At 43.8% G+C, this 12,492-nt stretch overlaps 1 long non-coding RNA gene across 1 annotated transcript in view; it reads right to left on the bottom strand.

Annotated features, from left to right (window-relative positions):
• Positions 1-12,492, bottom strand: part of LOC310749040 — a 29,759-nt gene that overhangs the window by 11,517 nt on the left and 5,750 nt on the right. Inside the window, exon 2 of the long non-coding RNA XR_014541451.1 lies at positions 9,087-9,270. This is a non-coding gene — a long non-coding RNA (uncharacterized lncRNA). The remainder of the gene's footprint in view (positions 1-9,086; positions 9,271-12,492) is intronic.

Raw genomic sequence — 12,492 nt, forward strand, 5'->3', positions numbered from 1 at the left:
AATAAAACTTACGAACAGATGGGATTGATGATGACAAAGAGCATCCATGCTTGTGAGAGTAAGAGTCTCACTAGGTGGTCTCTGAAAGCAAGAGACACCCTGCATTCTGATGATCCTTCAAATTGGCAGGAAGCCAGGTTGGGTATAACAGCAGCTGGCCAGGGGTTCAGACTGCAGCCTTTAACAGTGAAAAATGTACCAATAGTGGGCTTTCTTGTCATTTTGAGATTATTTCCGTCCTTGTATGGAATCAAATGTTTGTTTTTGAATTTAAAGGCCTGCCGGTGATTGGTAAAACTGGAACAGAATAGAACAGGGGTCTGCAACCCGCGGCTCCGGAGCCGCATGTGGCTCTTTTACACCTTTGCCGTGGCTCCGGGGTGGATACTAGTGAGGGGAGGAGGCGCATGGTGCGCCCCGACACTCCCCACTGTGGCGGGCGCTGTACTGGCTGTGACGTCGCATGGGGGCAGTGTGTGCGTTAGTCACGCACCGTCCCGACGTCACCTTCCCGCCCGCTACATTGTAAGGGGCATGTACGCTGGTCACTGCATTGAAAGGGGGCATGTACGCTGGTCACTGTTTTGAAGGGGAGTGAAGAACACACACACACACACAAGGTAACTTGTTAATTTAACATTTATTTCTATGAGGAGGAGTAATTCTGAGGGGTCAAACAAAGAAATACTAAAAAAGTGACAAAAAAGTTATTTTTATAATGATGAGTTTTGCGACTCCCAGTTTTTTTTTCTTCGGAAACGGGTCCAAGTGGCTCTTTTTGTCTTAAAGGTTGCAGACCCCTGGAATAGAACATTGTCCTTGTAACCTGTGTTTCCCGATCTCAGTTTCTTCATATCTACCAAACTGTGCATAATGATTCCATTGTCTCAGATTGAAGCAGCCATGGAGATTACTTGGAGACAGATAAAATCACTACCTTCTTTGTTCAAGAGACGTTCTTAATAGAGCCCATCCTCTTTAGACACAGCCTGTATTTCAGCAGGCTCCGTATAAAAAAAACAAAAAACAAACCAGATTTAAAAGAGATAATTAATGAAATGCACCTACACAGGGAGTAGGCTTAATTCACTGATCAATACCCACTAAAAAATCAAGTAAAATGGATAATTGTGGATTTTTTTGGGTTGGTGGGTGAGTATTTTGTGAGATTTCTTTAATAACAAGAAGGACCATCACTCCCTATCCCTAACTGGCTTTTAAAAAATCTCTAGATTTTAAATCTAAAAAATAAAGAATTCAATTCACACCTATTGCAAACAGCACCAGACAGTGTGAAATAGGCAAAAATGAGGAGTCAGGGGCTCTCCACAAAATTCATCCTCAGACCTCAATAGAACAACTAGCAAGGTCCACAGTGTAAAAGGTCAAAACAAAAAAATTTTTTTCCTTCCAGTAGCACCTTAAAGACCAACTAAGTTAGTTCTTGGTATGAGCTTTCGTGTGCATGCACACTTCTTCAGATACCAAAAAGCTCATACCAAGAACTAACTTAGTTGGTCTTTAAGGTGCTACTGGAAGGAAAATTTTTTTTTTGTTTTGACTATGGCAGACCAACACGGCTACCTATCTGTAAGTGTAAAAGGTGGAAGGGTGGATGCTTAATGAAGAAGGGGAAAGAGTGAGGCAGGTAGCCCTTTAAATAGCCAGATAACTGTCTCTTCCCACATTGGACAAATCTGTCCCACATGCCACAGCATGCTCCACCCCAGACTAAACCATTTATCCTCTTTCTGTAGGGGTGGAGGGTATGGCAAATCTGCTCCCCCCCCCCAAGAGGGTAAGTGGCATTGTGAAAGTATATTTAGGCAGGCATGCCATTTATATTTCTGTTGGATTGCAAGGAACTGGGGAGCAAGGGAAACGATGAATTTAACACTTCATGCCTTCATTCTTTCCTGTTCTCATTTAGCACGTTTGTACGAAAAATTCTTGCATGGAAAGTGATTGCAATTGTTTTGTCTTCTGCTGGATTTTATATTACATATGATTTTAGTGCTTTTTGTCATTTTCTTTTGTCTGTATGTAAATTTCCCCCTCTCTTGTTACAATTTACAAATTTTAATAAAAATAGATTTTTTAAAAATAAAAAAATCAAGTAGCATTGATATAAACTGGGAAACAGAGTAACAGGCAGGCTGCTGATCCAAAGCTGTGAATATACATGCACACATATTTTTGATTAAATAATTTACTCTTAATGACAACACTTGAGTTCTGTGCCTGTGTGGGACTAGATTTCTGAAATGTGCAATAATAGCTCAGCTTGTTTTCCTTTCCTATTTCTCCTAAACAGCAGAAGACTTTCTTTGCAACTGAAAATTACTCATAATTTGACAAAATTACTGTATTTAAAGATACTTTGTGACAACACTGAAATCTACTATTGCTTTCCTATTTAAATAAGTTCATGCATGTGATGGTTGCTAGAACTGTGACCTGGTATATGGGCTCTCTACAATGTCCCTGAGAGTCCACCTATGGCTCTCTGGGAAAATCTATGCATTTCTCTGAAGGAGCTCTGGTGTTTAATAGGAATATTTCACTTCTCAGTGTTGATATAAATTGGTGGAAAGTAAGGTAAAGGACCACTGGACGGTTAAGTCCAGTCAAAGGTGACTATGGGGTTGCGGCGCTCATCTAGCTTTCAGGCTGAGGGAGCCAGTGTTTGTCCACAGACAGTTTTCCATGTCATGTGGCCAGCATGTCTAAACCGCTACTGGCACACAGAGGACCGTGACGAGTGCCAGAGCGTACGGAAATGCCTTTTACCTAGTTTAGCTAGTGGGAAATACTAGCTGCAGAAGATGGACACATTGGCTGTGTTGAGGTGTAATGCTAAACCAGAAAATATGGTGCCCTCCATATGTCAGTGCACTCCGACTCCCATCATCTCTGACCATTGGCCTTGCTAGCTTGGACTGATGAGAACTGGAGCCTGCAACCTCTGGAACGCATTGTGCTGGCTACCCCTGTAAATGGGCCCAACTTTCCCCAGGCATGTGCGAGTTTCCTTTTTTTCTTTGACATGACCATGAGGAATATGATGGAAGCTTCTGCTTCTCTTTTGAATTAATCACAATTTCACATGTCACCCAAACACTAAACTGTGGTCCATCTTGACTATGATTAATGAAAGCAAGTCAACTTTTTAAACCACAGTTTGATGCTGGCCGGTTTCCATAGTTAAAATTAACCACAGTTTGTCAAGGTCTGGGTGATCTGACAAACTGTGGTTAACCTAAAATGGAGCCCAGGGAGAGGCTAGGCTTATGCTTATGCTGCCCAGATATACCGTAACCCATGAGTCCTTTAGATTTGGCCAATGGCCTCTCCTCAGCCTCCTCACATGGCAAGTAGGCTTTGAAAAAAAGTTTCTATTTGTGTGAATGGGACATCCCCCACATTTCTGTATTGTGGGAGTGCTGAAAACAGACAGAATAAATCCACCATGATCCTCCCACCTATAACCTGGTAGGTGACTGCTGAGGAAGGATCATGGTGGATTTATTCTCTCAGCTTAGTTCCATTGCAGTGAGGGCTAGAAACTTGCCAACATGTAAACAGGAAAGATGGGATTCTCAGTTGCCTGTCAGCGATCAGGGCCAAAGGTTAGAATTTGGTGTGATTGTGAAACTATTGCTACCACGCCATGAATTTTATGTTCAAGCAACTGACAGAGCTATAAACTTGTAGATGCCCTGACAGTCACCCATGTCTTCATGAGAACACATTACTCACTAAAGTTGTAATGCAAGTTTTAGACTATTAATAGGAATTGGCTAAGGAATGGGTCCGGGGTGTGGACATTAGACACACAAGCCTTTGAAGAGAGTGGGGCATTTTATTGTTTTAAATCTTTGCACCAGCAGCAAAGAATTTCTGCTGGGAAATTTCCATACTGAAAATCAATTATCCAAAGGTCACCCTTCATTTGTTTTTGTTTTATACATACAGTGATTAAAAGACAGAAAACACAATTAGATCAATTTTAAAGCAGCCTTAAAGCTTTTCAACTGTGTTGGAACTGAACATGTTTTCTTTTCTTTTCCTTTTCTTTAAAAATAAAATCAATGAAGAAAGTCAAGCTTTGGAGGAATGCCAAGGAAAAATAATCCTGTCAGGAGGAAACCTAAATACAGTCATGTATTTTTAAAAACACACAACTTCGTTTCCCTCCCCAAAAAGACATTCTTATACCACTTCAACAGTCATTGCTTCCTGCCAAGAATCTTGGGAACTGTAGTTTTTTTTTGAGTGCTGGGAGTCATGATCGAAGAACAATCCTTGCTGAGGCAGAACCAGCATGGTTTCTGCAAGGGTGAGTCCTGTCTCACTAACATTAGAGTTTTTTGAGAGTGTCAACAGGCATATGGATAGAGATGACCCAGTTGATATCATGCACTTGGACTTTCAAAAAGCTTTCAACCAAGTACCCGAGAAAGCTTAGCAGTCCTGGACTAAGAGATCCTCTTGTGAAACAGAAGTGGCAAGTAGGAATAAATGGGCAGATTGGAAATTCCTTCCTCCTGTTAGCTCCATTGAGGGTACAAAGGGTTAGGCACCTGGGCTACTAGGAGGACAGAATGCTGGATGAGATAGCCATTGGCTTGAGTCAGGAGGCTCTTTTTACATTCTTATCAGGGAAGAGTACAGTAGCAAATGGAGGTAACAAGCATAGATGATGCAAAAATATGTATTTAAAAGCTGCTGGAGATAGCTATGTAACTGCATGTAACAAGTTGTTACACCATTGTTTTAAAACTTTCCTGGTCCCCGCCCCCCCCCCCCGCCCAATCTATTCTTGTGAATTATAATTTCAAAGGTACATCAAGTCTTGGCACTTCTGTAGAAAAAGCCATGCGTTTCCCAGTAAACCTGACATTTCCTGTTACGTTTAAGAGTCTTCATGGTGCTGCTCAGGATATGAAAGAAAAAAAATAATTCTCATTCAAACACAATCCTTTTGATAACACTTTTATCTCAACATGAGGAATGATTAGAAACACAGTACTGACATAATTATGGAATTTTTTTTTTTTTAACATTGCACAAAGGCTTTCTTTTCAGTTATTAATTTCCTATTCCTGGGTAGTTAACCTTTCTTTTTTCTTCCTTTTTTTTCTGTGTAAGATGGCAAGTGGCAATAATTCAGTGGCATCGTCCACCCAGATGAGCTTTGCAGCTGAACCCCAATTAGCAAGCCACCTTTTAAATCTGCATACATCTGCCTTTTCCTGCAAGACTTATACAGCCAGCACACTAAGGGGCAAGAACCACACTTTGTTCTCATTAGAGCTTCAGGGTTAAGGATCAGCACCTGGTATCAATAGTGAGTTGCCACGTCTCCATTAGTCAACAGCCAGAGGACCCTCTTAATTTCACCTCTCCCAACTCAGCATTGCAGGTGCCAGGTGGCTAGACCTAGCAAATCCGCTCCACTTCCCAGTGGGGAGGAGTTGCGGTGGACCACATGGCCACCCACTCCCCTCCAGGGGCAGGGAATGAAGTCTTGCATCACCCGGAGGTTCCTGGCCATGTCATTGTCCCCACTGGCTGGGGAGGTGTGGCCAGGCCCCATTTAAACTGAGGCGCAAGTTGGAGAGCTTATTCTTGGCTCGTTTCCTCAATCTCCCTCCCTAATTTCCAGGTTTTGACATTGGCCTTGCTATGGACCTCGGTTGGTCACCATTGAGGGGCCTGGTAGGAATTTCCCCACTTGTCAAATTGGCACGGGCCATTTGGCATACCTTGTAGCAATCGTCACAACTTTGTAAGGTTTGGTGGTTAGGCTTTGGTTGATCTTATGTTGGGGGAGGTGTGGCCATCACCTGCCCCTCCAAGCTTAAGGGTATTCCGTTAAAGAAATCCGGGGGTGTGGATCTTGTCCGAAGCCTGGGGCAGGGCTAGGGCCATGCCACAACCCCATCAGGAACCCCGGGGGAGCTTGAGTTGGTTTGCATCAATGGGGCTCCCCCTACTGGTGGTTGACCCTTACTGGACTCCCTGTGTGATGGGCAGGAGTCAGATATAGTCGGGTCAATTCCAATGCCTAAGCCAATACTGCTCACATTCTGTAACCAATAAAGTTGTGGCCTAAATTTGCCCAATACAGTGGTACCTCTGGTTACATACTTAATTCGTTCTGGAGGTCCGTTCTTAACCAGAAACTGTTCTTAACCTGAAGCACCACTTTAGCTAATGGGGCCTCCTGCTGCTGCCGCACTGCCGTTGTGCAATTTCTGTTCTCATCCTGAAGCAAAGTTCTTAACCTGAAGTACTATTTCTGGGTTAGCGGAGTCTGTAACCTGAAGCCTATGTAACCCGAGGTACCACTGTAACATTAACCTAATATCCATCTCCTTGTGTCTTATTCATCAACGAAGGAGTGGTTTGGGGGTCTCGACACACAACTCCCATTATCCTGGCCATTGGCCTTGCTTGCTAGGGCTGTGGGTTGTTGGTGTTCAGCAACACCTGGAAGGTTGCACCTGTTCTGCAGTGTCTGGCGATGGGAAGTGCCTCATGGAGATCCTGCATAGTGATGGTTGTTATGTATGTTCTTGAGTGTTCCCTGCTCTAAGCGAAAAAGGTCTGATTTATATACACTTCAGCCAGCGCCTGTTGACACCCATCTTGTGCCTGACCGGATGTTTTGTGTCAGGGCAGCACATCACAATGCAGGCTTCAGAAGCCTGGCCTGCATTGTTATATGGACTCAAGCCAAGAGCAGGGGGTACTTAGGAATGTGCATAACAATAGTGTTCTTTGATCTGGCCAAGTCTTCCTAGGAAATTCATCCCTTGGATTTAGAGTGCTTCTAACACAGTTAATGTTTACTGCTCATTAGAGCTTGTTACACAAGGGAGATTACAATGTGATGTTCTTCCCAGTTCAGCTTCTGAGTGTACCTAAGTTACTGGCAGCTGTCAAGTCTGCGTGGAACCAAGTCACTTATGTAGGACAATATAAATATTCATGTTATCATACAGAGAAGCACACGCATAACCTCACCCCCCCCCCACGTTGCTCTATATATTTCTATTACAGGTGTTTGTATTTTAAAGGGCTTGTTCTAACTGTAAAAAAACTAACAGGCAAACCATTATCATGTTTCTGTTCTCCTGAGTGCCCCAGGAGCAAAATACACACTTGAGGGACCTGGACAAAATTCCCATCAACTTGGTCATAGCTTGAGCAGTTTTGTGGATTGTTTGCTGGATCTGTAGTAGAAGGATCTTCCTTGAAATATCAACATTAGGATCCATTCTCATGGTAAATCTTCCAGCAATATTATTATAATGTATTGAATTTATATACTGCTCTATACCCAGAGGTCTCAAGGCAGTTCACAGGACATTAAAAATTAAGGCACACTGGAAACAGTTTCTACAATGTCCATGTTGTTTACATTTATATCTCGCCTTTTCTCAAGGAGCTCAAGATGGCGTACATGTTTCTCCCCCACTTTATGTTGTCCTCACATCAACGTTTTGAGATAGCTTAGGCTCAGAGAAGGTGACTAACCCATAGTCACCAGTAAGCTACATGGCTGAGTAGGGGAATATTGGGCTCTCTCATCCCCATGTTTTGTTTTGTTTTATGAATGAGATAAGGGCGACGAAACACTCTGCTACTGGACTGGTAATGCATTTGGGATGAACATCCATTCTGCTCATTTTTCTTCTTCTAAAGATAACCTCAATGGTCATTCATCCCCATAATGTAACCCTCCTGCCCTCCCCCCATACTGTTACATTTCTAAATTGGTTTGCCTCGTTACAAGGATCTATCATATTACAAGCAATTAAGCCCTTGATAATAAATTGTTTGTCAGTCTGCAGATGATGTACTGTAAGTGATTGCTCCTGCAGGTATTAATCAGCTGGTGCAATTGCCAGCAATATAGATCTACTCCAGGCTGATTGAATTTCTTTCCAGAAGGTGCAATGAAGCAAAAGGAACTTTTCTTTCTTTCTTAAAACACACTCAACACACCTAAATGTTAAAAGGAAACCTTTCGTTTGAGATCTACCAGTTTGAAACTGGCTCATTCCCATGACTGTGTCCCTGGCTCAGGACAGTGAAAAACAGTCTCTTAGACCCTGATGAAGTTTAATCAAAGGCAGGGGGGAGTGGCAAGTGGGAGCCTTCCATGGTCTTTTAAAAAAAAATTTAGTTAATCTGCCATAGGAACTTCCGTAGTTTTAATCTAGCAAGGAGTTTAGGGCAAAAGGACTGCCAAACATATTTGTTTATTTTATACTGGCTGGGTCCCAAGAGGGAGCTGCTAGAAGAACATAAGAAGAACTTGCAGGATCAGGCCAGTGGCCCATCTAAGTCCATAATCCCATTTTTACAGTGCCTAAGCAGATTTTCCCAGTAGTGATGTATGGAAGTGAGAGCTGGACCATAAAGAAGGCTGATCGCCGAAGAATTGATGCTTTCAAATTATGGTCCTGGAGGAGACTCTTGAGAGTCCCATGGACTGCAAGAAGATCAAACCTATCCATTCTGAAGGAAATCAGCCCTGAGTGCTCACTGGAAGGACAGATCCTGAATCTGAGGCTCCAATACTTTGGCCACCTCATGAGAAGAGAAGACTCCCTGGAAAAGACCCTGATGTTGGGAAAGATGGAGGGCACAAGGAGAAGGGGACGACAGAGGACGAGATGGTTGGACAGTGTTCTTGAAGCTACCAGCATGAGTTTGACCAAACTGCGGGAGGCAGTGGAAGACAGGAGTGCCTGGCGTGCTCTGGTCCATGGGGTCACGAAGAGTCGGACACGACTAAACGACTAAAGAACAACAAAGCAGATGCCCACCAGCACAAATCTCATACACTCCTGCATGTTGTGAATCACAAGAGAGACTCTCCAGCAAAATGTAACATCTGATCCTATCCTCACAGTAATGAGCACTCCCCTGAGCTTCCCATTACTCCTTGTATAAGATTCTTATAAACATCAGAAGAGCTTTGCTGGCCCATCTAGTCCAGCGTCCTGTTCTCAAAGTGGGCAGTCAGATACCTATGGGAAGCCTGTAACAAGGACCTGAGTGCAACATACCTTGGGATGGGGCTTATTTCAGTCACATTGGCAACTCCAGGCAGTGACACCCCCTGTATATATGATGGTCTCAGGTAGGCATCTGCAGTAGACCTTGCCAACCTGCTGGGATCACAGGAGCTGCCTGAGGGCTGGCGAATGGTGAGTAATAGGAGGCCTGATTCCAGCATTTCTTGTAGCTGGTCTGCTTTGAGAACGAGAATGCAACAGAATTCTTCTTGTATGGTGGAATTGAGGCAAGCTGTACACTTGACACCACTTGCCCAGATCTCATACAAAGACTTTCATTAGAGTGACATGCCCATGCTGCTCCTTCCACACTCAAATTACAGTGATTCTGAATGAAGTGTGAGATAATGGCTATAGTAAAAAAAAAAAAAAAGAAAAGAAAAGAAAAAAAGAAAGAAAGAAAGAAAAAAGGGAAAGGGAAAAAGGAGTCCAGAATATTATTTAAAATGGAGAACTTTGGCATCAGTTCACCCTGGGAGATATGTCCCATCTTGATAGGTTACCTTTTCATGTTTTAAAAAGCCTGGTGAAGAAATCCTCAAAGTCTTCAAAGGGAAAGAAAACCCTTCCAGGCTGAAAGTAACCAATCCAGGGTAAAAGTGAACGCAGTCTTCCTTTCCTTTAGATTCCCACCTGCCATTCCCACAGTTGTGCTCATGTGAATTCACCCAGAAGGAAGCAATTATCCATGTGTGCAATTTAATTCACTTAAAAGGCATGTAAATTAAGGGGAAGGGCCGTAGCTCAGGGGCAGAGCATCTGCTATGCAGATAGAAGGTCCCAGGTCCATTCCTTGGCATCTCCTGGTAGGAGTTGGAATACCCCCAAACAGAAGCCTTGGAAAGACTAGCCCAGGGGTCAGCAAACGTTTTCAGCAGGAGGCTGGTCCACTGTCCCTCAGACCTTGTGGGGGGCTGGACTATATATATGGGGGGGGGGGAATGGAAGAATTCCTATGCCCCACAAATAACCCAGAGATGCATTTTAAATAAAAGGACACATTCTACTTATGTAAAAATACGCTGATTTCTGGACCATCCATGGGCTGGATTGAGAAGGCTATTGGGCCTTAGTTTGCCTACACATGGACTAGCCAGTCAGTGCAGACACTATTGAACTAGATCAACTAAGGGTTTGACTCTGTGTAAAGTAGAACGTGATCCAATCACAATCCGCAGCATTCGCAACCCTCAGCACCGCATCTGCGCACGCGCGGGTCGCGATTTGGTGCTTCTGCGCATGCTCAAAGTGCGATTTAGCGCTTCTGCACATGCACGAGCGCCGAAACCCTGAAGTAACCTATTCCAGTACTTCTGGGTTCAGCGCAGTGTGCAACCCGAAAACGCACAACCTGAAGCATCTGTAACCCGAGGTATGACTGTACTTTGCACACAGAAGGTCACAAATCATCCTGCTCCAGTTCCATGGAGGAGCCTACAGTAGTAAAAGCCTGTTTCAACACCATGGAGAGCTCCAGGTGCACAAGTTGCCCCAAGAAGGATTGGATGTGAACAGAGAACTTTAAAGCCTTAGCCTCCAGGCCCCTTCTCCTAGACGGTGCCCCCCTTTTGGAGAACCATAGCCTCTTAAAAGGTAAGCCCTCTGGCCTAAAGCTGGGCACTTGGTACATTCCCTTTTCTGTTGGACTTGCAAGGTAGTAACCCAGACCCAGGGAAAAGTGTCCATGAAGGTTCTGGCTTGGGAGGCTCCTGCCTGCCAATCCTGGGTTCAATAGTCCCTGGATCAGCAGCATCAAGTTCAGAGTCAAGAAGTCTAGCTCCTTAGCTGGTGACTCTAGTCTCTGACCAGGTGTTCTTGTCACAACTAGACCCTGGGATCATCTCACAGATTCAGTCCCTAATATCTCAGTTTACTATTTTAGGAGATGAGGGAGGGTAGGGTGAGCTGCTGTCCACCAGAGTGGACAATTCAGGGCTATCATCCCTTGTTGTTTGAAGCTCAAGCTCCCTACATTACCTGATTATGGGATCCAACCAATGATGCTCACAAATTTTGAGTTTTTGTAATACCACTGCTGTTGGAAGAAGCAGGGAAGTGGGAGGTGCAGAGGCTTGTTATTTTTGTATTGTTATTGTTTTCTTTATAACAATTTTTTAAATAGAAACAAAACCCACGATGAGGTACAGCTAATGGTTTTTTGAAGTTTGCAATGATGTATCTCCAAGTGAATCTGTGATGCTCTGTAATGCAATGCCTTCTTATGTTTAATAATCATTTTACTGGCTTTTTCTGTTTGATTTTAAATGCCCTTTCCTTTACCAAGAGGGGAGAAAAAGAGAATATTATTCAATAACCAAGGCTGCTGTGGTGCTTGTGATGTGATCTGAATAGTCTTTTCATTACGGGATGTCTCAGAAATGTCCTCAGATAATGGATAACAAGAAAAGCAATTAAGGCTTTACCCCCAAGTAATATTAAAGGGCTCGGAATAATAACAGGGGATGCATAAATGCATGTTTTTATCTTGTACGTTGTTCTAAATTAATTCTCTGGGAACTGCGGGAGGCATTATTTGGGCAGAAACTCTAGCCACACTTGAGGACAAGATGTAGAATCCTGTGGACATTGTTTTTCTATTGGCTAGGACTGGACCAGAGACCTTTAAGTTTGAAGCCCTAGCCAAGAGGAGTATGGAAACCCTGGAATGGCACTAAACCTGGGGCACTGTGGGGGATTACAAAATGGCAGCCAGGCTGCTACTGCTTTCACTAGCAGTAGTGCTGATGGGGACCTTAATGAAAAAAGATGAAAGCCATGCTAGTGCAATGGCTAATGATAACTCTTGCCCTCAAGAAACCATTAGGGAATATCTCTTCCCAGGGCTGGTGTCAGTGGTGCGCCCCCATTCCCAACACATACACATTCCAATTGAGGACCTAGCTTTGCTTGTGCAGGTGGCCACCACCAACTTCCTTGACCACCACAACTGCTTGGGCAGCAGTGGCAATCACCCACCCTGTACTGAACCCCTGGAGACACCCTGCATCGGTGGACTGGTGATGATGCTTTTGAATGGGAACTAAGTTAGCTCCCATGCATGGTGGCTGTCTGCCATTTACACAAAATGCAATGCGGGTAGCCACCATGCATGGAAGCTGACTTTTGCTAGTCTTCCAAGTGGCACAGAGATGGTGGTGACTAGATATGCACCTGTGATGCATCAAGGAGGGGTCCTTCCAAGCCCCCAGAGTCCTTGGCCTGTGCCTGTCCTGGCCAAGCAGTGGTCTTTCCTCCCCCATAAAAATTAGATAAATTCCCCTGCCCCCCAAAATAAATTCTCTTTCCACAAACATCATGGAGAATGTTCTTTTTTAAAGCTTTAAAACTTTTTATTAACAATGTTGAAGTCTAAAATATACCCCCAAAGCACATTATA

The sequence above is a fragment of the Podarcis filfolensis genome, assembly GCF_964270895.1.
Source record: "Podarcis filfolensis genome assembly, chromosome: 14".
NCBI lineage: Eukaryota > Metazoa > Chordata > Lepidosauria > Squamata > Lacertidae > Podarcis > Podarcis filfolensis.